This window comes from Bacillus rossius, chromosome 1, assembly GCF_032445375.1.
Source record: "Bacillus rossius redtenbacheri isolate Brsri chromosome 1, Brsri_v3, whole genome shotgun sequence".
In the NCBI taxonomy this organism is placed as follows: Eukaryota; Metazoa; Arthropoda; class Insecta; order Phasmatodea; family Bacillidae; genus Bacillus; species Bacillus rossius.
Window position 1 is genome coordinate 310,458,772 of NC_086330.1, and position 24,639 is coordinate 310,483,410.

Here is a 24,639-nt window from a genome sequence, read left to right on the forward strand (position 1 = left end):
CACACGAAAAAAAAAATTCTGACACAGTAAAGTTGAAGCAAACTTAGAAATCCATCGAAATTTCACGTGAAAAAATAGGAGCACTCAGAGAAAACCATCAGGGAGAAGATTTAATCCTGCTTAAACAAAGAGTTCTAGCACAAGTCAAATTGTGAACTCTTTGCTTTGGAACATGAGAGTTCTAGCACAAGTCAACTTGTGAACTCTTTGCTTAAGCAACATGAGAGTTCTGGCACAAGTCATATTGTGAACTCTTTGTTTAAGCAACATGAGAGTTCTAGCACAAGTCAACTTGTGAACTCTTTGCTTAAGCAACATGAGAGTTCTAGCACAAGTCAACTTGTGAACTCTTTGCTTAAGCAACATGAGAGTTCTAGCACAAGTCAACTTGTGAACTCTTTGCTTAAGCAGGATTAAATCTTCTCCCTGATGGTTTTCTCTGAGTGCTCCTTTTTTTTCACGTGAAATTTCGATGGATTTCTAAGTTTGCTTCAACTTTACTGTGTCAGAATTTTTTTTTTCGTGTGCTTATGCTTTTTTACCTGACAAGAATTTGATGATTTTCTCTTGATACCTATCGAATCCTTACTTCTCTTGCGAACACCAAGTATACATCCTCCATAATGTTCACTCTTAGAATTGGCGAATGTGACCTTATTTATAAATAAAATTGATTCTCACATAGCATTTTTCAGCGAATCCTGTGGTAATAATCCACCATAGTCAGATTATTTCTACATGTGACCGGTTATGTGCTGAGAATTTCAGTTAGTTTAAACAAATGGAAATAACGATGACACTTGATTAAAATTCACTATTTTGTTACATATAAGCAAAAGGTAGCTTGTTACGAGGACAACACAAATTTGATTTTCTTTCCCTTGAGACCTATCGAATCCTTACTTCTCTTGAGAACACCAAGTATACATCCTGCATGCTACATAATAACATAGCTTTATAAACAGTATGAATGTACCCATCATACTCTGAAACGAAGTGGGTTGAAGATCGGAATACATAGGCTACAGGGTTACATTTGTAGACAGATGGAGAAAATTGGTTACATTTGCTGCCGAATTACTACATTTGTAGTCATATGTGGGTAACATTTATGTTTACTTAACTTATATTATGTACTTTGTATAAGGTTTACTTCATTAGAAATAAATAATTAGTTACTTTAAATCGGCATGTTGCAAAATATGTTGGTGACAAGCGGAACTACTTAACCACGTATTATTTAAAATTCGGAATTAACTCTCGCTGATAGTTTATTTTAATGTTCTATTTAAGTTTTGTGATTGCGTTTAACTTTCAGGTTGCTTCTGACATTTGTCGTAGAAACTAATATGGATTCTGGATCGGTGCTATTAACGTCATGAAAAGGTCACTGGTGTTGTTATTGTGACAGGGGTTTTACACTGAGAAGGAATGATGTCAAAAACCAACTATATAAAATGTTAAGTTTTGATCGGTGTGACAGGTATTTTGTTCTAAGAGAGCTTAAAAAGACATTGTAAAACTTGTAAAGTTATGCTCACTGATGAATGTTATTCCTTGGGACTAATGTTCGTAGCTCTTCTGATCTCGACAAAGAACTTGAAATTAAGGATGTTGAAGGTTTAAGGAAGACCGAAGATGGTGGAAGTATCATTATTGTGAATAGTGAGAATATGTTTCAGCCCATTTCTCCGGAGCCTTCGAACTTGGAGAATTGATGGACACTTATAAAGAATGTTTCAATACAAAGAAGAAGCTTCGACGCCTAAGATTACGAAATATGACAGTAATCTGGATGATTATGTTGATCATGATGATGACTGTGTCGATGATATCAGAGAAGATGATGAGGATAATGACCATGTAGCTGGTGTTAAAAACAAAGAATCTTGTGATTTTCAGAATAATGGCAGCATAAGAGATATTATATGTGTCTTGGGATGGTCTAAATGATTTGGTGGCCGGGGTGATACATTTAATTGTTTCTTTTTGTGTAGGAGCCTGTACTGATATGGATGAGATCACCTCCATACTTCAACTCATGCATAATTTTTCGACTTGTAATTTTTACATTGGTGGTATTTGAGTGATTTTTATGTTAGATTGAATTTAAAGGGTGGTGGGGGTAGCTGCAATATGCTAATGTGCGGATTAATTTGATGGTGTTGTGGGTTGGTTTGATAATTTATCACTATGAATTATGGATTTAATGTGGGTTTGTAGGTATGAAGTTATTTACACAAAATGTTTCGTGAGCAACTAGTGTTTTCGCTCAAGTCCTATGCTTAGTTTCACACATGTATGTGTGTGTTCTGAATCCAAAAAAAGTATTGGATTTCAATGTTTCTAACTATTTCCTTTCACAACTATAACATTTACCATGTCAAGTATTGCCATGTAGAAGTTTAACTGTGTGTGTAGATAATGGTTGTGTGTTGACGGATTCATGGGTCCACGATGCCGTGAATTGCTTGAGACTGTTGTGGATAGCTCAGGCTCTCAGACATTTTTGAGAGATGAGTCATGATTGTGAAAGTACCTAGCGACCTCATCTCTAATTGGCAAAGCCAAATTTGGTTGAACTTGGTCCAAACTATAGAGGTTAATCATACTTGTTGCATGGTTGCTACATGTTTTTACCCCATACCCCTGCACACATCACATACCTACCGAAACTCAGGAGTTATGAAAACCTGGACATGAGCTACGTTTTGTGCTAAAATTGTAACAATTTTTATGTTTGATTGGTTTCAAGCAAGGGGCTTCTTTGTTATATTGAGGGGTAGTATGATTAGTTGTAGTTTGTGGATTAATTTTTTGGATTTCGTGTAAATGAGTGGATTTGAGGCTGTGTATTCATTTTATTTCCTTTTTTAGATAGCTATCTATATGATCTTTTAAATAATTTTGTTAGCTATCAGAACTTTGAAAATTTTTTTCTGCTAGCTTCTTCTGTGTACTTAAAACTATTGTGTGAAAAGGTGGCTGTGCGGGCTTTTGAATATTTTTCAGTTTAATGCTTCTCTGTACTTAAACATTTGTGTGGAGAGGGAGTTGTGTGGACTTTGAATATTTTCGAGCTAAATGCTGCTTTGTACTTAATATTTTGTTTGAAAATGTAACTATATAGGGCTTTGAATATTTTCAGGTAATGCTTCACTGTACTTAAACATTTGTGTGGAGAGGGGGTTGTGTGGACTTTGAATATTTTTCAGCTAAATGCTTCTCTGTACTTAAAAATTTGTAAAAGTTACCAGTTACCAGGACTTTGAATATTTTTTGACTACTTCTGTGTAACTTGTCAGTTACAGTACTTTAACATTTTAGTGATTTTTAGATTTTTTCGGGGTAAGGTATTGCTAACTTAAGGATTGGTTTGTTGAAGCTGTAGTTTGTAGGTTTGAAGTTATGTATGCAAACATTTCCATGTAATGGGTAGCTACATTGTTTTCTTAAGACTTCTGTTATAGTTCTCCGTACGTCGGGCTTCCTTCGTGTGTTCCGTGCATTGAGCACAGACTACCGATTGTTGTGATGACATCAACCATGCAGAAATGACGTTTCTTCCCTACTACCTATACGGCAGCTAATAACTGCTACCGTTATGAACGTCAGTGTGCTGACAACCAGCAGCATGACCTCAAGCAGTGTCATCTGTGTGGAAAGATGGTTGCTCGCAGTGATAAATTGCGGTAATATCTTACAACATGTACTGGTGCTGCCCTCACGACTTCAGTCACCTGGTGTAGCTTCTGCTTCAAAACCTTCGAAAACTCCAGCCATGTCACATATCATGAGAAGACGGCTTGCGGTCTCAAACCTAGCCATAAAATGTATTTGTGTGGGGACTATGCTAAAGTGTTCGCCAGGGCTGGTAAGTTGAAAGCACATACCAAAGTGTGCAAGGGTCCTGATCCACTATCAACTAAGAAGCAGAGAATGGCCGCGCTTAAGCCTGTAGTCATACCTAAGCCAAGCACCAGCCGAACATTGCTGGTGACAGAGGCGGGTTTTGGCCAACATCCACGACTTCATCATTGCAGAAGTGGGAATCTGGGGTAACTTGAAGACTTGTGTGGTAGAAAATAATACCAGTTCTGTCAAGGACACATGTACATACTTGGGCTCTATCAAGGTTAAACTAATAAGCCAACTTCTAGAGGAAATTGAAGAGGATGGTCCACTCAAGTATTACATCGTGCTTGAGTGCAATTGTGAAAAGCCAATGGGTACGTGTGAAGACAAGAAGGCCTTCAAAAGTGGAGGATGTCATTACTGAATACATATTTAAGATATGTAAAGAGGAAGAATACTAATTATGAAAGGGGTCCGGATGGTCTTTGTCTGGCGACTACAACTACACATTAACAAGCTTGATCCACTTCGAGCTAGCTCCTACATCGAAATACCTACCTGCATCAAAGAAAAATATGCGGTGGTCAATCTGTAAATACTTAGATGAGCACATATGTTTTAGTGTGCAATTCTGGTCAAGTTAAATGCGGGTGAGCATCTGAGCATGTTAGTCAGTGCTACAATGACTTGGAGGGGAAGTTCAACTTCACTAACAACGAGTTTCCCAATCCACTTCGCCAGATACCTCTGTTAGAGAAACAGAATCCTCGTGCCTGCATAAACATCTATAGCATCGACGAAAACCAGATGATTGTAACATCATGAGTCGCTCTAGAAGAGAAAAGAACATCTTTCAAACTTCTGTTCTTGGTCTTGAAATATGCAGTTTTTGTGAATTGTGTGGATAATTGTTTGAAATATGCTGAGATGTGTTTGAAATATGATGAATTGTGTTTGAAATAGGAGTATTAGTATTTAAATGTGTGTTCTTATTAGTAATAGACACGTCTGTATTCTTTTAGAGGAATGGTTCTGAGTTAATAAATTAATTTAATGGAATGTGCTTCCAGATTTTCTTGAGTCATATATCTTTTATTGAGTTTTATTTTTTGTATTGGTCTTGGAATATATTGAGAGATATCCGTTTGTATTGTCAATTCCTGACACCGAATAAGAAATTTCCGCATTTTAATCAGGTGGTACTTGAATAAAAATATCCATTACTCATTCGTTAAATATGCTAAGTACAGCCGAGAAACACTCGTTTGTAACATGATTCTCTCCACCCTTGAGGTCTGTTTAAACAAGGCTGATTAATGTTAAGAATTGTGTGTCTATAAAAGCAAGGAAGTGAAATATTAGACGACTATAATGATCACGAGAAATGTGAAGATGATGATTCTAATAGTACTATCCCAGGTCTTGTTAATTATTTGGAATTAAAAGTTAACGAAGAAAGTAGCATTTTCATGGGTAATTAAAAAATTTTTTACACCAAGTTCTAGTCGCCTCCATGAAATTGAGAGCACTTTAGAACAGCCTAAGGCTGAAAATGTCGAAGACTGCGATTATTCACCTGAAGCTTACAAGAACTAAGACTATGATTAAGAACTTGAAGCTCACAAGATCGAATACTGTGATAAAGTGTTGAGACCAAAATGATGGAAACGACTTATTAAACTAAATTATTCAGATTAGGCTTATGATGGTCGGTGGGACGATTACAATTTTAATGACTTTAAGGCTGGTATTAAAAACGGAACTTTAGAGGTCTTAAAAGTATTAGTAATGAAAATTTACATAAGATGTTAGAAGCCGAAGATATTTATTATGCCACATGGAAATATTCTAACATATTGGTAGATAGGTTAAGACTTCTACTTGTCTCGCAAAAATGAAGAAAATTTACCCAATACCAAACAATTATGCTCTATACTTCGTGAAATAATAAATGTATGCTACATACAATAACAACTTGTTTTGTCTGCATGTGTATAAAAGTGAAAAACCAAATTATACTTTGGATAAAACAGTTTGTTTTATTTATTGTAATCTAATTTCTAGCTGAGGTTGGGTTCTCGTAGTACAACTTCTAACTTAAAGATGTAAAATTCGTAATAAATGACTAACAAAATGGAGAGTCATAATAACGTATTTCTGGCAATTGTGGCGGGTACGTGCTACATTGTAACTGAAATCATTTGGAGCCAAATGTGGATGGAGGCATTGTAGCCGGCTTGGGCTGGATTCTATCGTTTCCTTTAGTATTTTAACTAATGTATCCTAGATATCGTATCCTACTGAGTTCAATGTTTTACCCAAATGTGTGTCCGTTTCATTGAATGTTTGTTGTCAAGTCTGTAGCCAGGGCTGAATATTTAATGGTTCAAAACCCCTTGGTCTTGTAGGAAGCATAAAATACATATTTCAGGGATGTTTCGGCTCTACAGTAAGCTTTAAATTTGCTGAGTTGGTATTTTTATACCCAGATTTTTTCTATGTGTTTGATGTATTCTTGTAGCCTCGTGGTCTTGTAGCCTGGTAGTATTGTAGACACGTAGCCGATCGGAACCTTGTAGCTTGTAGCTTTGTAGCCAAGAAGTATTGTAGCCTTGTTCGAAATAAATAATTAAACTATATGTTCACCGAGATAAAGGATGGGTGGATGAATGATTTATTCCTGCTCTAAAGGAAGTCATGTGAAGGGAGTTCGCAGCAAAAGGGAGTTATATTATGTGGATTTACATGTTACAGAAAGTACAGAAAAACTGGCATGGTGCCTGTTAATGTAAAAGATAACTCACTCCTGGAAACTGTTTATTTTGATGCAAATAAACTAGGCGTAATAAAACTTAGAGCTAAAATTGAATATTTTGTATGTATTTATAAATGGTTAACATAAATATTCCGTGTTGTTAAAACACATAATTACCATCCGAGATGTTACTACTTGGAAGATTTACGAGGTTTGGTGATACGTGGCGGATTCTATGGGGAACAAATTCAGCCTACCAAGTACCCAAGCGATTATTAAGTAGAAAAATTGATAGATTAGAAAGATGATGCCTTGTTTGTGAAGTGGCTAGGATTCGATAAATGTGAAAATCAGTTGGATAAAATCTACTGATGCCATATAAATTATAATGTTTTGAAATGTTGTAAATTTTTATATTAATAAATGCAAGTCTAAAATAAATAAAAAATGTATTTTTTCATGTGCTGTTTGAAACTTTTCACTAGTTACCAGAGGTCGGGATGTTCGTCGAAGGTGCTTAAAATGGTATTAGGAGGCTGGGGACGCGTGGCGACAGGTCTAAATGACGCAGCTATTTGGGGTGTGGATGGTTCTGGTAGAGGGGGTAGGGGGTAGGTCTGCTGACGTCAAAGGCCGTGCGTCAGTGACGTGTGTGCTTGGCACGCACGAACAGGACTGCAATAGAAAGGATAGAGGGGTGGGGACAGTTGAACAATTGCAGCCTTAGGATGTATCATTCGTAGTTATCAACAGAGCTAGTAAGATGTGTCGGGCCACCTATGAGAAGATTGTTGAGGATGAGTTCTATGCGTGCTGTCAGGAGGCTAGCGGCCAGGAAGAAGTTCTTGCGATGGATGAAGACGAAGAGTCCAGGGAAGACATCTCAGATGTACCTGTGAACACCTCCACTCTGACTGTGGAGGATATTGCTGCTGTGAAGGGGGAATATTAGGCGCTTATTCCTCAATTATCGACTTTGGAGCTGTGTGGTGCTTGTATAGTTGTGTGGGCAAAGTATTTGATGCTAGCATGGAAAGTACTGCGGAGCGGGGTGTTGTGAAGAGGGTCGGTAACGCCTTCTGTTAACAAGGGGGAGAAGATGGTGCGAAGGATTGTGTGTTTTTTTTATTAAATATGTTAAATATTTTTTTTTATATTTTATTTACTTCGACTTCTTGCCACGACTTAAAAAAATACTATTTTCATTTGATATGAAGTGCATCTCGTAGTGGCAGTAGGTAATGGCTTTGCTCGTAACGACAGTAGGTAATGGCTGAGGTGAGTGTTATAACTGCATCATATACACTATAGCGATCAGACATTAATTTGAAACGTAAAATGTTATGTGTCGGATGTGGTCTCTCTCGTGAAGATAGGGGAACATCTAATACTGTACAAATTTGATTCGGTATTTTTGTTTGTAGCATAATATTCTCGTGAACGATTAAAGCTGCTTGTGTTTTTTCTGTCATTAAAAATTTTAGGCGGGGGGATGGATGTATACCCAAACATTTAAAATATTTGCTTCCGTGCAGCTCTTTAAACACGTGTACGCAAACATGTTCCTTCTTAGAAGAGATACTTATCTACTTGTGGGTTAGGACTCTGAAAATTTCTGGTCCGCTAAGATGGAGTAATAATTGTTTTTTTAAAATTATCATTACTTTAACTATCACATCCACAACGATAGTATTGATAACATATATTTTAGTTAAAACCTATAAATGGTAGGACTTTAAGAAAAAATGGTGGTTACAACAACGAAATGACTGTGGATTTTATGGTCTATAAGGATCATAACAACATTGGTAGAGAATTGAAACTCGTCCTTACATACACTAAGGTGCTTTAGGATGGTGATGACATCATCGGATGAAATCAATATGGCGGAATCCAGGATGGCTGCCTCCAGCAGACGATAATGGTTTAGATTATTGTTTTTATAATAAATTTATTTTAAAGATGGTGGTGTTACGAAAAATTGCGACAGGGATGTGTGGGGTGTTCGATGATGTAATCGTAATGTAGAAGAGTGGGGTGCTCGATGATGTAAACGTAATGTATAGGAGTGTGGTGCTAGATAATTGTAACATTTAATTAAAATTAAATTATTAATTTTTATTTTTTTAATTAAAATCGGATAATAAATAAGGATTTTCAAGATGGCGGACATGACGTCATAATAAGGTGGAATGTTCTAGAAAACAAAATGGTTGTTGGGGTCAAAGGTTAAAGTCAAATCCAAGATGGCGGCCGGAAGTGACAATCCAAAATGGCGACCGGAAGTGACGTAATCCAAGATGGCGACCGGAAGTGACGTAATCCAAGATGGCGGCCGGAAGTGACGTAATCCAAGATGGCGGCCGGAAGTGACGTAATCCAAGATGACCGCCGGAAGTGACGTAATCCAAGATGGCCGCCGTGGCTCCCCGGCTCCCCCTCCTGCCTCCGGTGTCCCAGGATGAACCAAATACACCTACTGAAAATCTTGACCAAAATTGCTGTCTAAATTCAATTTTGAAAAAAAAAAAAAAATGTAGGTAACAGTCTACATAATATTTATAACAATCACCTCAGTAGTATATATTGGCCGGTACTGGGACAGGCGCCAGGCGGTGGTGCCGGTGCCGGTGTCCGCCATCTTGGAATTGTGACGTCACGGCGGCAAAAATTCCTCAAAATTCCTCAAAAATGACTCAAAAGGACTCAAAAATTCCCGTTTAAAGAAAAAATTTCCCGTTTTCGAGGGGAAAATTCCCGTTTCGAGGGAAAATTTCCCGATTTATTCCGTAAAAATCCCAACGGCTAGAAATATCCTGATAGAGGCTTAAGCATCCTTAACTCAAGCCTCAGTTAAGCCTCTATCAGGATGTGACCTTGACCTTTGACCTTGACCCCGACGGCCATCTTGGATCCACCATCTTGGATGACGTCATTTCGTTTTCTCGAACATTCCGGCATTGTGTAATCCGCCATTTTGAATTATGACGTCACCGTTGCAATTTCCGTTACGGCTGCCATCTATAAATTTATTATCCGATTTTAATGAATTTGTTTTTAAAATTTATAAAAAAATTAAATAATAAAATTTTTAATAAAATATTAAAAAAAAAAAAAACAAACATTTACGACACGGAGCTCGGAGTCCTCGGTTCAAACCTGACGAGTGCAAAAAAAATAAAAATGGCGACCGATCCTTCCCCCGCAGTGGCTGCAGGCATACTGACTCCCACCACTTTTTTTTCAAAGCATATATATCGGTAGGTAGTATGACGTCATGTCCGCCATCTTGTCCTCGTCTGCTGGAAGCCATCATCAGTGTATCGTCGGCGAGAGTGCGCTGACGCCATGTTAGTTTAATTCTTATCCGCTAGAGTGCAGTAATCATTTATTATTGCTGTGACACCCGACATCTTGTCATTTGGCCGCCATCTTGAAAATCCGTAATTATTTAGCTAGAAATTCAGGAAAAATTCCAAAATTCATTAAATAAATTTATAATATATATACTGATTAGGTCGACTAAGGTCTTTGGTACGATCTAGGACGATGCAAAAAAAATTAAATATAACATCAATTTAACATAATAGTAACAGGTTCGAGGAATAAAACACCACAAGTTCTTTTACAAACATAATATTTATTACATAATTTCAATTCTACTACAGGATCATTTGCGAAAGCCAGCAATCTTATAATCATTTAGTTCCGCAGCGGTGTGAAATGACTAATTCTTAGCTCCAATCGGTTTATACTAGACAGAGTCCAGCCAGAACCTTTACAGACATAGTCCACCTCTTCTTTACAGAGTTTCTAGATACCGTTTTTAACAGTTTGCTTCACATCGTTAGAACTGTAAATTACTGCAGCCGATGTCTTGAATGCACACTTCTTCACTTTGTCATCGAATGGATATGGCTTTCTATATATACAGTCCAACCACAAGTTATATTTCAAAGGTCCGTTTGTTGCTACATCATCAGTAAGCTGATTGATTATGTCATCTCTGATATCATCAAGAAAATTACAAATGTCTTTCGACTCACCTAACGTATTTAAATAATAGTAGTCCTTCAATGTTCCACGAAATGCAGACTGCGCCAAGTAGAAGACATTATCGTTCACTTGTAATGCGCCGAACACAGTCTTAGGTTTATTTTCCTGTTCAGACATCATACCAATCGGTTGCTGCACATCGGTTTTCCTGCTTGTTCGCTCACGAGCCTTCAACTTAAACCGAGGAGTCGAAATTTCTGCAGGTAGTTCAGCAGTAGGCACACGGACTTCACCTTTACAGTTTTTCGCATTTCGTCGCAAATTATCAATTCAAGTAAACCATTCATGACACTCATCACATCGAAACTTCATGCGAGATGGATTCTTCGTGCATTTGCTCCGCTCATGTCTTCGTGCATCATGAGCAAATGCGAACGACGTATCACAGTAGCTGCAAGGATACCGTGGTGATGAAGACGAACCTTTCAGACCCGATCCAGATACTGACGTTGCCGCAGTTGCACCATCTCCAGGCATACTCTTATGAACATCAATGCATCGTTGTTGCACCGAAACCTTTACTTTCTGCCGAACAGCAGGACCTTTGCATGCCTTCATGTGCGTTTTCATATTATCTTTTCTGGCAAACTGCTTATGACATTTCTCACAAACAAACATTTTACGATATAGGTTCTTGGCACATTCTCTATTCTCATGTCGTCGAGCATTGCTGTTGTTTGAGAAAATCTTGTCGCAGTAACAGCACCGATGTTCTTTAGTTGTTGTCGATTCGGCATCCATTGAAGTCTCCATTGATGGCGAACCAGCGTTCGCCGAGTTTCCCTGTGCAGCCAGCACTAGCGGCATTAAAATCTCTTCTGCTGGCGGTACCACGTCTGTTGAAGTCTCCTCCAGTGTTGACATCGACGTTGCCAACGGGATCTGCTCCACCATCGTCGACGCTGACGTCATGGTTCCCGCAGTCGATGGTACATCCTCCATCGAGTTCGTCGTTAAAGTCGGTAAAGATGCCATCGAAGTCTCAAGAACAGGCAATTACACGACTTATGCACCAGAAGAAACAAACTAGGTGATCCTTACACCGACGACGGCAGTAACAAACTAAGCGTCCTGTTGTCTAGGATTCGTTTATATACATGCACCGTATGGAATAATACGCTAGTCAAATCAAGAACCATTTACAATAATACTAGAGTCAAAACAACATTTAAAAAATAGAAGCACCATCAACAAAAAAGGAAGCACATTTGGAAGCACCATCAAAAAAAAAGGAAAAACAATAGGAAGCACCGTCAAGGAAAAGGCAGCACCGCTAACGAAAAGGCAGCACATTTGGAAGCACCGCCAACAAAAAGGCAGCACCATCGGCGAAATGGAAAAACCAACTACGAAAAGGCAGCACATTTGGAAGCACCGACAACGAATAGGAAGCACATTTGGAAGCACCGACAACGAAAAGGCAGCACCCACAACGAAAAGGCAGCACATTTGGAAGCACCGACAACGAAAAGGCAGCACCGCCAACGAAAAGGAAGCACATTTGGAAGCACCGACAAAGAAAAGGCAGCACCGCCAACGAAAAGGAAGCACATTTGGAAGCACCGACAACGAAAAGGCAGCACCGCCAAAGAAAAGACAGCACATTTAGAAGCACCGACAACGAAAAGGAAGCACCATCAACGAAAAGGCCGCACCATCAACAAAAAGGCCGCACCGCCAACGAAAAGGAAGCAAATTTGGAAGCACCGCCAACGAAAAGGCAGCACCATCGACGAAATGGAAGCACCAACTACGAAAAGGCAGCACATTTGGAAGCACCGACAACGAAAAGGAAGCACATTTGGAAGCACCGACAACGAAAAGGCAGCACCGACAACGAAAAGGCAGCACCGACAACGAAAAGGCAGCACATTTGGAAGCACCGACAAAGAAAAGGCAGCACCGCCAACGAAAAGGAAGCACATTTGGAAGCACCGACAAAGAAAAGGCAGCACCGCCAACGAAAAGGAAGCACATTTGGAAGCACCGACAACGAAAAGGCAGCACCGCCAAAGAAAAGACAGCCCATTTGGAAGCACTGACAACGAAAAGGAAGCATTATCAACGAAAAGGCCGCACCATCAAAGAAAAGGCCGCACCGCCAACGAAAAGGAAGCACATTTGGAAGCACCGACAAAGAAAAGGCGCACCGCCAACGAAAAGGAAGCACATTTGGAAGCACCGACAAAGAAAAGGCAGCACCGCCAACAAAAAAGGAAGCACATTTGGAAGCACCGACAACGAAAAGGCAGCACCATCGACGAAAAGGAAGCACATTAATTTGTCATTGACTCCAATATTCATTGGCTCCAATATTCATTGGCTCCAATATTCATTGACTCCAATATCCATGAGCTCCAATATCAATTGGCTCGAATTGCTCCAAAAGGTTCCATCAGCCTTTTGGCTCCAACAGTCTTTTGGCTCCGATAGTCATTGGCTCCAATAGTCATTGGCTACAATATTCATTGGCTCCAATAATCATTGACTGCAATATTCATTGGCTCCAATATTCATTGGCTCCAATATTCAATGGCTCCAATATTCATTAACTCCAATATTCATTGGCTCCATCAGTCATTGACAACTACAGTCTTTTGGTCCCAAAAGTCTTTTGGCTCCAAATATATTAGGCTAGAATTCTTCGAGTCTAAGAGACTATGAGACCACATGGCTACGAGTCTAAAATGATCTAGCTGGTTACGAGTTATACATGGCTTGCGAGGCTACAGAGCTACGAAGTTTCTAGTACACAGGTTTACATGACTGCGAGGATACAGGACTACAAGTCTGCAAGAGTACTTGACTACGAAGGTACTCGTCTACATGACTCCAGTTACCGCATCTGTCTTCGACGGAATTTTCTCTTTTGCTCCAACTGCTCCATCAGCATTATTTTATAAGATTACACGGCCTCTTGCTTACGTAGCTTCAAGTCTACGAGCCTCCAATGCATCATGACTACGAGACTACGTGCCATGAGGTTACGAGTCTATGCGATTGCGAGTCTTCTAGGTTACGTGATCGCGAGGCTATAGGACTACGAAGCTTCCAGAACGCATGGTTACGAGACTGCGAGACTACAATTCTACGAGGTCCCAAGACATCCTGGCTACGCGACTACGAGCCATGAGGTTACGAGACTACGTGACTACGAATCTTCAAGTTTACGAGACTGCGAGGCTACAGAGCTACGAAGCCTCTAGTACACAGGTTTACTTGACTGCGAGGATACAGGACTACCAGTCTGCATGAGTTCTTGACTACGAAGCTACTCGTCTACAAGGCTCCAATTGACACATCTGTCTTCGATGGAATTTTCTCTTTTGCTACATCTACACCATCAGCATTATGTTATAAGATTACAAAGCTACTTGCTTACGTAGCTTCAAGTCTACGAGGCTCCAATACATCATGACTACGAGACTACGAGCCATGAGGTTACGAGACTATGCGATTGCAAGTCTTCAAGGTTACGTCATCGCGAGGCTATAGGACTACGAAGCTTCCAGAACGCATGGTTACGAGAATGCATGACTAATTGGCCGCATGGCTACGAAACTTTATGTCTCTAACTGACTACAATAGCACTATTCAGTGGTGAGAGTTAATTTATTTCATGCAAAGGTACTTGCTGCAAGCAGTTCCGCTTTTCAACATCAGATGACGTCACGTTTTGCTTGCAGGTAAAATAATATTTATTTATTTTATGCGGGATGCGGGTTGTTCACTATCGATCGCATAAGAAGAATGGCATCGATAGTCTTCAAGGAGAAGGAAGTTCGTCCTTCCTGCTAGTGCTTCTCAGATTTCTCACGGTCCGCCATCTTGGATTGCGACGTCACGGCTGCCATCTTGGATGGGTGTGACTTTGACCTTTGACCGAAACCGCAGGAATGATCGCAAGCACACGGATTAACCATCAAAATATTTATAAGAATAATCAGGAGCACACGGAAAAAACCACCATAATATTGACAAGAATAATCGGAAGCACACGGAGAAAACCACCACAAGTTTTCTTTGATATAAAAATACAGAAAAAATATTTAATAAATAACAAATAAAATTAATAAAAAAAAATCCGTGTGCTTCCGATTATTCTTGTCAATATTATGGTGGTTTTTTCCGTGTGCACCTGATTATTCTTATAAATATTTTGATGGTTAATCCGTGTACTTGCGATCATTCCTGCGGTTTCGGTCAAAGGTCAAAGTCACACCCATCCAAGATGGCAGCCGTGACGTCGCAATCCAAGATGGCGGACCGTGAGAAATCTGAGAAGCACTAGCAGGAAGGACGAACTTCCTTCTCCTTGAAGACTATCGATGCCATTCTTCTTATGCGATCGATAGTGAACAACCCGCATCCCGCATAAAATAAATAAATATTATTTTACCTGCAAGCAAAACGTGACGTCATCTGATGTTGAAAAGCGGAACTGCTTGCAGCAAGTACCTTTGCATGAAATAAATTAACTCTCACCACTGAATAGTGCTATTGTAGTCAGTTAGAGACATAAAGTTTCGTAGCCATGCGGCCAATTAGTCATGCATTCTCGTAACCATGCGTTCTGGAAGCTTCGTAGTCCTATAGCCTCGCGATGACGTAACCTTGAAGACTTGCAATCGCATAGTCTCGTAACCTCATGGCTCGTAGTCTCGTAGTCATGATGTATTGGAGCCTCGTAGACTTGAAGCTACGTAAGCAAGTAGCTTTGTAATCTTATAACATAATGCTGATGGTGTAGATGTAGCAAAAGAGAAAATTCCATCGAAGACAGATGTGTCAATTGGAGCCTTGTAGACGAGTAGCTTCGTAGTCAAGAACTCATGCAGACTGGTAGTCCTGTATCCTCGCAGTCACGTAAACCTGTGTACTAGAGGCTTCGTAGCTCTGTAGCCTCGCAGTCTTGTAAACTTGAAGATTCGTAGTCACGTAGTCTCGTAACCTCATGGCTCGTAGTCGCGTAGCCAGGATGTCTTGGGACCTCGTAGAATTGTAGTCTCGCAGTCTCGTAACCATGCGTTCTGGAAGCTTCGTAGTCCTATAGCCTCGCGATCACGTAACCTAGAAGACTCGCAATCGCATAGACTCGTAACCTCATGGCTCGTAGTCTCGTAGTCATGATGCATTGGAGGCTCGTAGACTTGAAGCTACGTAAGCAAGAGGCCGTGTAATCTTATAAAATAATGCTGATGGAGCAGTTGGAGCAAAAGAGAAAATTCCGTCGAAGACAGATGCGGTAACTGGAGTCATGTAGACGAGTACCTTCGTAGTCAAGTACTATTGCAGACTTGTAGTCCTGTATCCTCGCAGTCATGTAAACCTGTGTACTAGAAACTTCGTAGCTCTGTAGCCTCGCAAGCCATGTATAACTCGTAACCAGCTAGATCATTTTAGACTCGTAGCCATGTGGTCTCATAGTCTCTTAAACTCGAAGAATTCTAGCCTAATATATTTGGAGCCAAAATACTTATGGGACCAAAAGACTGTAGTTGTCAATGACTGATGGAGCCAATGAATATTGGAGTTAATGAATATTGGAGCCATTGAATATTGGAGCCAATGAGTATTGGAGCCAATGAATATTGCAGTCAATGATTATTGGAGCCAATGAATATTGTAGCCAATGACTATTGGAGCCAATGACTATCGGAGCCAAAAGACTGTTGGAGCCAAAAGGCTGATGGAACCTTTTGGAGCAATTCGAGCCAATTGATATTCGAGCTCATGGATATTGGAGTCAATGAATATTGGAGCCAATGAATATTGGAGCCAATGAATATTGGAGCCAATGAATATTGGAGTCAATGACAAATTAATGTGCTTCCTTTTCGTCGATGGTGCTTCCAAATGTGCTTCCTTTTCGTTGGCGGTGCTGCCTTTTCTTTGTCGGTGCTTCCAAATGTGCTTCCTTTTCGTTGGCGGTGCTGCCTTTTCTTTGTCGGTGCTTCCAAATGTGCTTCCTTTTCGTTGGCGGTGCGGCCTTTTCTATGATGGTGCGGCCTTTTCGTTGATGGTGCTTCCTTTTCGTTGTCAGTGCTTCAAAATGTGCTGTCTTTTCTTTGGCGGTGCTGCCTTTTCGTTGTCGGTGCTTCCAAATGTGCTTCCTTTTCGTTGGCGGTGTTGCCTTTTCTTTGTCGGTGCTTCCAAATGTGCTTCCTTTTCGTTGGCGGTGCTGCCTTTTCTTTGTCGGTGCTTCCAAATGTGCTGCCTTTTCGTTGTCGGTGCTGCCTTTTCGTTGTCGGTGCTTCCAAATGTGCTTCCTTTTCGTTGTCGGTGCTTCCAAATGTGCTGCCTTTTCGTAGTTGGTGCTTCCATTTTGTCGATGGTGCTGCCTTTTCGTTGGCGGTGCTTCCAAATTTGCTTTCTTTTCGTTGGCGGTGCGGCCTTTTCGTTGATGGTGCGGCCTTTTTGTTGATGGTGCTTCCTTTTCGTTGTCGGTGCTTCCAAATGTGCTGTCTTTTCTTTGGCGGTGCTGCCTTTTCGTTGTCGGTGCTTCCAAATGTGCTTCCTTTTCGTTGGCGGTGCTGCCTTTTCTTTGTCGGTGCTTCCAAATGTGCTTCCTTTTCGTTGGCAGTGCTGCCTTTTCGTTGTCGGTGCTTCCAAATGTGCTGCCTTTTCGTTGTCGTTGCTGCCTTTTCGTTGTCGGTGCTTCCAAATGTGCTTCCTTTTCGTTGTCGGTGCTTCCAAATGTGCTGCCTTTTCGTAGTTGGTGCTTCCATTTCGCCGATGGTGCTGCCTTTTCGTTGGCGGTGCTTCCAAATGTGCTGCATTTTCGTAAGCGGTGCTGCCTTTTCGTTGACGGTGCTTCCTATTGTTTTTTCCTTTTTTTTTGATGGTGCTTCCAAATGTGCTTCCTTTTTTGTTGATGGTGCTTCTATTTTTTAAATGTTGTTTTGACTCTAGTATTATTGTAAATGGTTCTTGATTTGACTAGCGTATTATTCCATACGGTGCATGTATATAAACGAATCCTAGACAACAGGACGCTTAGTTTGTTACTGCCGTCGTCGGTGTAAGGATCACCTAGTTTGTTTCTTCTGGTGCATAAGTCGTGTAATTGCCTGTTCTTGAGACTTCGATGGCATCTTTACCGACTTTAACGACGAACTCGATGGAGGATGTACCATCGACTGCGGGAACCATGACGTCAGCGTCGACGATGGTGGAGCAGATCCCGTTGGCAACGTCGATGTCAACACTGGAGGAGACTTCAACAGACGTGGTACCGCCAGCAGAAGAGATTTTAATGCCGCTAGTGCTGGCTGCACAGGGAAACTCGGCGAACGCTGGTTCGCCATCAATGGAGACTTCAATGGATGCCGAATCGACAACAACTAACGAACATCGGTGCTGTTACTGCGACAAGATTTTCTCAAACAACAGCAATGCTAGACGACATGAGAATAGAGAATGTGCCAAGAACCTATATCGTAAAATGTTTGTTTGTGAGAAATGTCATAAGCAGTTTGCCAGAAAAGATAATATGAAAACGCACATGAAGGCATGCAAAGGTCCTGCTGTTCGGCAGAAAGTAAAGGTTTCGGCGCAACAACGATGCATTGATGTTCATAAGAGTATGCCTGGAGATGGTGCAACTGCGGCAACGTCAGTATCTGGATCGGGTCTGAAAGGTTCGTCTTCATCACCACGGTATCCTTGCAGCTACTGTGATACGTCGTTCGCATTTGCTCATGATGCACGAAGACATGAGCGGAGCAAATGCACGAAGAATCCATCTCGCATGAAGTTTCGATGTGCTGAGTGTCATGAATGGTTTACTCGAATTGATAATTTGCGACGACATGCGAAAAACTGTAAAGGTGAAGTCCGTGTGCCTACTGCTGAACTACCTGCAGAAATTTCGACTCCTCGGTTTAGGTTGAAGGCTCGTGAGCGTACAAGCAAGAAAACCGATGTGCAGCAACCGATTGGTATGATGTCTGAACAGGAAAATAAACCTAAGACTGTGTTCGGCGCATTACAAGTGAACGATAATGGCTTCTACTTGGCGCAGTCTGCATTTCGTGGAACATTGAAGGACTACTATTATTTAAATACTTTAGGTGAGTCGAAAGACATTTGTAATTTTCTTGATGATATCAGAGATGACATAATCAATCAGCTTACTGATGATGTAGCAACAAACGGACCTTTGAAATATAACTTGTGGTTGGACTGTATATATAGAAAGCCATATCCATTCGATGACAAAGTGAAGAAGTGTGCATTCAAGACATCGGCTGCAGTAATTTACAGTTCTAACGATGTGAAGCAAACTGTTAAAAACGGTATCCAGAAACTCTGTAAAGAAGAGGTGGACTATGTCTGTAAAGGTTCTGGCTGGACTCTGTCTAGTATAAACCGATTGGAGCTAAGAATTAGTCATTTCACACCGCTGCGGAACTAAATGATTATAAGATTGCTGGCTTTCGCAAATGATCCTGTAGTAGAATTGAAATTATGTAATAAATATTATGTTTGTAAAAGAACTTGTGGTGTTTTATTCCTCGAACCTGTTACTATTATGTTAAATTGATGTTATATTTAATTTTTTTTTGCATCGTCCTAGATCGTACCAAGGACCTTAGTCGACCTAATCAGTATATATATTATAAATTTATTTAATGAATTTTGGAATTTTTCCCGAATTTCTAGCTAAATAATTACGGATTTTCAAGATGGCGGCCAAATGACAAGATGTCGGGTGTCACAGCAATAATAAATGATTACTGCAGTCTAGCGGATAAGAATTAAACTAACATGGCGTCAGCGCACTCTCGCCGACGATACACTGATGATGGCTTCCAGCAGACGAGGACAAGATGGCGGACATGACGTCATACTACTTGACGATATATATGCTTTGAAAAAAAAGTGGTGGGTGTCAGTATGCCTGCAGCCACCGCGGGGGAAGGATCGGTCGCCATTTTTATTTTTTTTGCATTCGTCAGGTTTGAACCGAGGACTCCGAGCTCCGTGTCGTAAATGTTTGTTTTTTAAATATTTTATTAAAAATTTTATTATTTAATTTTTTTATAAATTTTAAAAACAAATTCATTAAAATCGGATAATAAATTTAAAGATGGCGGCTGTAACGGAAATTGCAACGGTGACGTCATAATTCAAAATGGTGGATTACACAATGCCGGAATGTTCGAGAAAACGAAATGACGTCATCCAAGATGGTGGATCCAAGATGGCCGTCGGGGTCAAGGTCAAGGTCAAAGGTCAAGGTCACATCCTGATAGAGGCTTAACTGAGGCTTGAGTTAAGGATGCTTAAGCCTCTATCAGGATATTTCTAGCCGTTGGGATTTTTACGGAATAAATCGGGAAATTTTCCCTCGAAACGGGAATTTTTCCCTCGAAAACGGGAAATTTTTTCTTAAAACGTGAATTTTTGAGTCATTTTTGAGGAATTTTGAGGAATTTTTGCCGCCGTGACGTCACAAATCCAAGATGGCGGACACCGGCACCGGCACCACCGCCTGGCGCCTGTCCCAGTACCGGCCAATATATACTACTCACCTCATCCCACATTCCCATCCCTTTAAATAATCTTGGTAGGGTACTTAAAGGTGAAATTTTGATCATGTGTTGTTAAAAAGAATACGAAAATTTCTGTCTACCACTGTTTACGAACAAAAAATATTTTTATTTCTCATCCACCAGTAGTTAAATTTTTTGAAATAAATTTAACATTTTTGTATTCGAATAACTCTTTAAAGAACAGAGCATTATTTAAACTGTGTAAAGTCTGGGTAGTATCGGATACTTCAGCTTTATGTATTAATATATTTAATTTACTCTGTATCCATTGTTCTTGAAAATATTTTTCTCCTACAAAAGTTATGAAACCAAATTTTCACAACTATTGTAACTATTAATTTTAAAACAGTTAAGTGTATTAAATCAAAAGATTCTGAATTTCTAACTCTCGTAAATAGGTTTGAAACACCTTTTATTAAAAAAGAGTTAAGTTTATAACACCTAATTTTTTTCTTGTGTAAATACTAAACTTACTTAATGTATAAGTTTTTTTGTCATTATTAACATGTCAGGATACATTACAGCGGCGATAATTGATTTCAATAGTATTTTGATTTAAATAGTTAAATGTAGATCAGATTTAATTAATTACCTTTTTGTTTCCAGTATTCAACCTTACATCAAATGTAAACTGAAAAAATATCTCGTCCACATTATTAGTGGTAAATTTTTTTATTTTATTTTTGATTCGTGGAGTTATTTTTCTTGTCTATTATTTCGCGGAGTTGGCATGTTTCTTTCGCGGTCTGTTTTTTTTTCAATCTTACTTTTTTTTATTCCGTTTTCCTTCTGTTTGCTCCAAGTTGCGTTTCATTAGAAGCCCTTCTCCCGGCCCTCGGCGGCGCGCGGGGCTGCAGCGTCGAGGCGCTGCTGTCACTGGTAGCGCCGCTGATTGCAGGCCCCCGCCTCCACGCGACCCGGGGACACGAGCAGCTGCGAGGCGCGGGCTGTGCTGCGTCAAGGCGGTCTCTGTGCATTATCCCGCCTCAACACGGGTTTCTTGAATCCAAACACTGAACATTTGGATGAATTAAGTACGCAAAAACACTTCGTTATTGTTGTTTTGAAACCAGTGCCACATACTCACTGCACTATGAAAATAAATTGCAAGTTTTCTGTCATTTAACACTGAAGAGAGAGAAAGAAAGAGAGAGAGAGAGAGAGCGCGAGAGAGAGCGAGAGAGAGCGAGAGAGAACTATCCCAGGACGGGCTAAGAAATGATTGACACCTATCTATAGGTTCATTTTTGGTTATATAATTTCCTTTTAACTGCTGTTCTCTATTTTATAAATAACAGGTTTTGTAATTCAAACAATTTACGTGTCACAGTTGGCTTGCCGCAGGTACATTGCTGGTAATTTAAATTTAATATCATTTTAAAATTTAGAATAAAATTTGAAAAATATTTCAAATAAGTACATTTTAGATCAAATAATTCATAATATATAAATCGTTATTTATAATTTGAAACGGTACTTTAGTAGATTCATAGGTGCTTTAAAATCAGTTTTCTTAAAAATATAATTATGTTTAAAAAAAATGCATGTGTAGTGTGTTTTGGCTCCCCCGAGAGCAGGTTCAAGGTGTTGGTGTCGGTGTCGGGGTGTGCCAACTTGGATTGTAACGTAACGACCGCCATCTTGGATTATCTTGACCTTAAAATGTGACTAAAATAGGATACTTAGGGTGTGATTTGACACCCCAATGATGTTTTTACGTAAAATCACAGAAAAAAGTACCAAAAATTATAAAACCTTTTTAGTAAAATTTTAAAAGGTATTTTGTGCGCCATCAAGTTCAGGGTACTGAGTCCGATCCCGCCGAGGGAAAAATTCAAATAATTACTCCTTCATGAGGACTTCTAGCATACTGACTCCCACCACAATCATTTAGGCATATCTGGACAAAACAACTCCCCCCTCCCTGCTAACTTCCGCCCTAAAAACTAACCACCATATTATATCCGCCATCCTGTTTTTGTCTGCTAGAGTGATCTGCTGCCATATTGGCTTATTTATTACTCATCTGATCATAGCATCTGCCATCTTAAAGCCCATCTTGAAAATCTGTAATTATCATCCAAAATATTCTGAAAAAATTCAAAAATTATTTTATAAAAATATATTATTGATTTGAATAATTCTGTCTTCAGTTGAATCCTTGGTGGATGCCAAAATAACATTTCAGTTCAAAAAAATATAAAATTAAATATTGCCTTAATTTAACAATTTACCACAATATTATATTTTTCAGGTACAAGATATAAAACACATTTTTACAAATTATATTTATTACATACATTATTTTATAACAAATCCAAAGGATACACATTATCAACAATTCACTCAATTCCACATGATTTTGACACCAGTCTTGCATGTCTTGGCATGTCTTTTCGGGCCATCGTTTCATGACATTTGATTACCACATCTGTCACACTTGTACCGCACTGGACTCGGGATTTTGAGACAGTAGTGTTCATGACCCTTACGATAGATACAAAGTCTTATCACAGTATACGCAACATTAACCAAGAGCGGATTATGGTAGATGGTTGATAGTTGGTGAGGTCGTTGCCGGCCCTGTAGACAAAGATGCTTTTTCAGCTGATGACACTGAACGCATTAATGTCTCTTCCGCTAATGAAACTGTATTCGTTAATGTCAGTGTGCAGCTACCACTGGAATATCCGAAGTCATCGACGTCGCAGCCATCGAGGTCACGTCTACCAACGAAGTTGTAGATTTCATGGAGGTCTTCGTCATTGATGCTACTGCAGCCATAAAGACTGTTTAATCTAAAATTCATACAATTGAAAATATTTGTTGTTTTGACTCATTTATATTAATGATGATGGTTTATTTTTCTTAAATCATGTATTATACCGGCAACTTCGGGCATATAAGCGAAGACTGGACCGTGCGATTCTTAGTTTGTTACTGGCTACGGAGGTGTAAGGATCATCTAGTTGAATCGTCTAACAATACATGTCTAGTAATTGCCCTATTTTATCGCCGTATTATTGTAAACTCGTTGGTGTCTTTATGTTCTTGACGCAGAACTCGATGGAAGTTGTACCATCGAAGGTGCAGACCCCGATAACAACTACGTCAACAACTACTGAGAACTCGATTTTGGGGACCCTAATGGCAGCGACTACAATGGTGATGCAGATACCGATGGAATGTGTACTTTTGTCGCCGACAACCTCTGATATTTTAATGGTTGGTGATTCACCAGCAATCGGCGAGCATCGCTACTGTTACTGTGACATGAATTTTTGATCAACAGTAATGCTCGCCGACACGAGAAGAGAGAATGTCTTCAGAATCCATCTTGTAAAACGTTAAACTTGTGAGAAACGTGGTAAGCAATTTTTCATGAATGATAACTTGAAAAAACACTTCAAGATATGCGAAGGTTGTGCTGAGTGGCATAGAATTAAGGTATAACCTCAACAACGATGTATTGATGCATTTAATAATACATCGATAATAAGTACATTTCCAGCAACATTACTAGGTATATGGGTCGGGCCTGGAAGTTTCATTGTCATTGTCTAGACATCCTTGCAGTTAATGTGATATGAAGTTCGTATTTGTTTATGATGCTTGAAGATATGAGAAAAGTAAATGTGTGAACAATCCTTCTCATATCAAGTTTCGCTGTGATAAGTGCCATATATGATTTACTCGTTTTGACAACTTGAGGCAGCATGTGAAAAACTGCAAAGGTGAAGTTCATTTGTCTACTGTGGAACTACCTGCGGACATTTATACTTTTCAGTTTAGATTGGTGACTCGCATTCGCACATGCAAACAGCTTAATAGCAACTGATTGTATCGTCGTCTGGTCATGTAGCTAAATCTAGCACTGTATTCGGTGATTTACAGATAAATAATGATGGTTTCTTCTTGGCAATAATCCACATTTGGTTGAATTTTGAAATAATGCGATTATTTAAATATCTTTAGTGAGTCAAAATACACCTGCACTTTTCTTGGTGATATCGTGCTAAATGCAATCAATCGGCTTACGGACGAGGTAACAACACGTGGATCTATAAAAATAACTTATAGTTGGACCTCATGTATGATAAACCAGAGCCTTTTGAGGACCAAGTCCCGAAGCGTGCTTTCAGGACGATGATGACTGCAATTTACATACAATTCCGACGAATTGAAGTGGTCTGTTAAACATAGTATACAGAAACTCTGTCAGTAAAAAGAGGAGGACACTGGGAAATGATATGGCTGGACTATGACTTCATTGAACTGATTAAAGCTAAAAATTGCACAGTTCGACCCGTTACGGAAGTAAAAACAAATTGACTTGCTTTTCATTTTTTGTATGTATATGTACATGTAGAAAATGGTTATAAATATTGCTTGTAAATTGCTCATTTCATTTTTTGT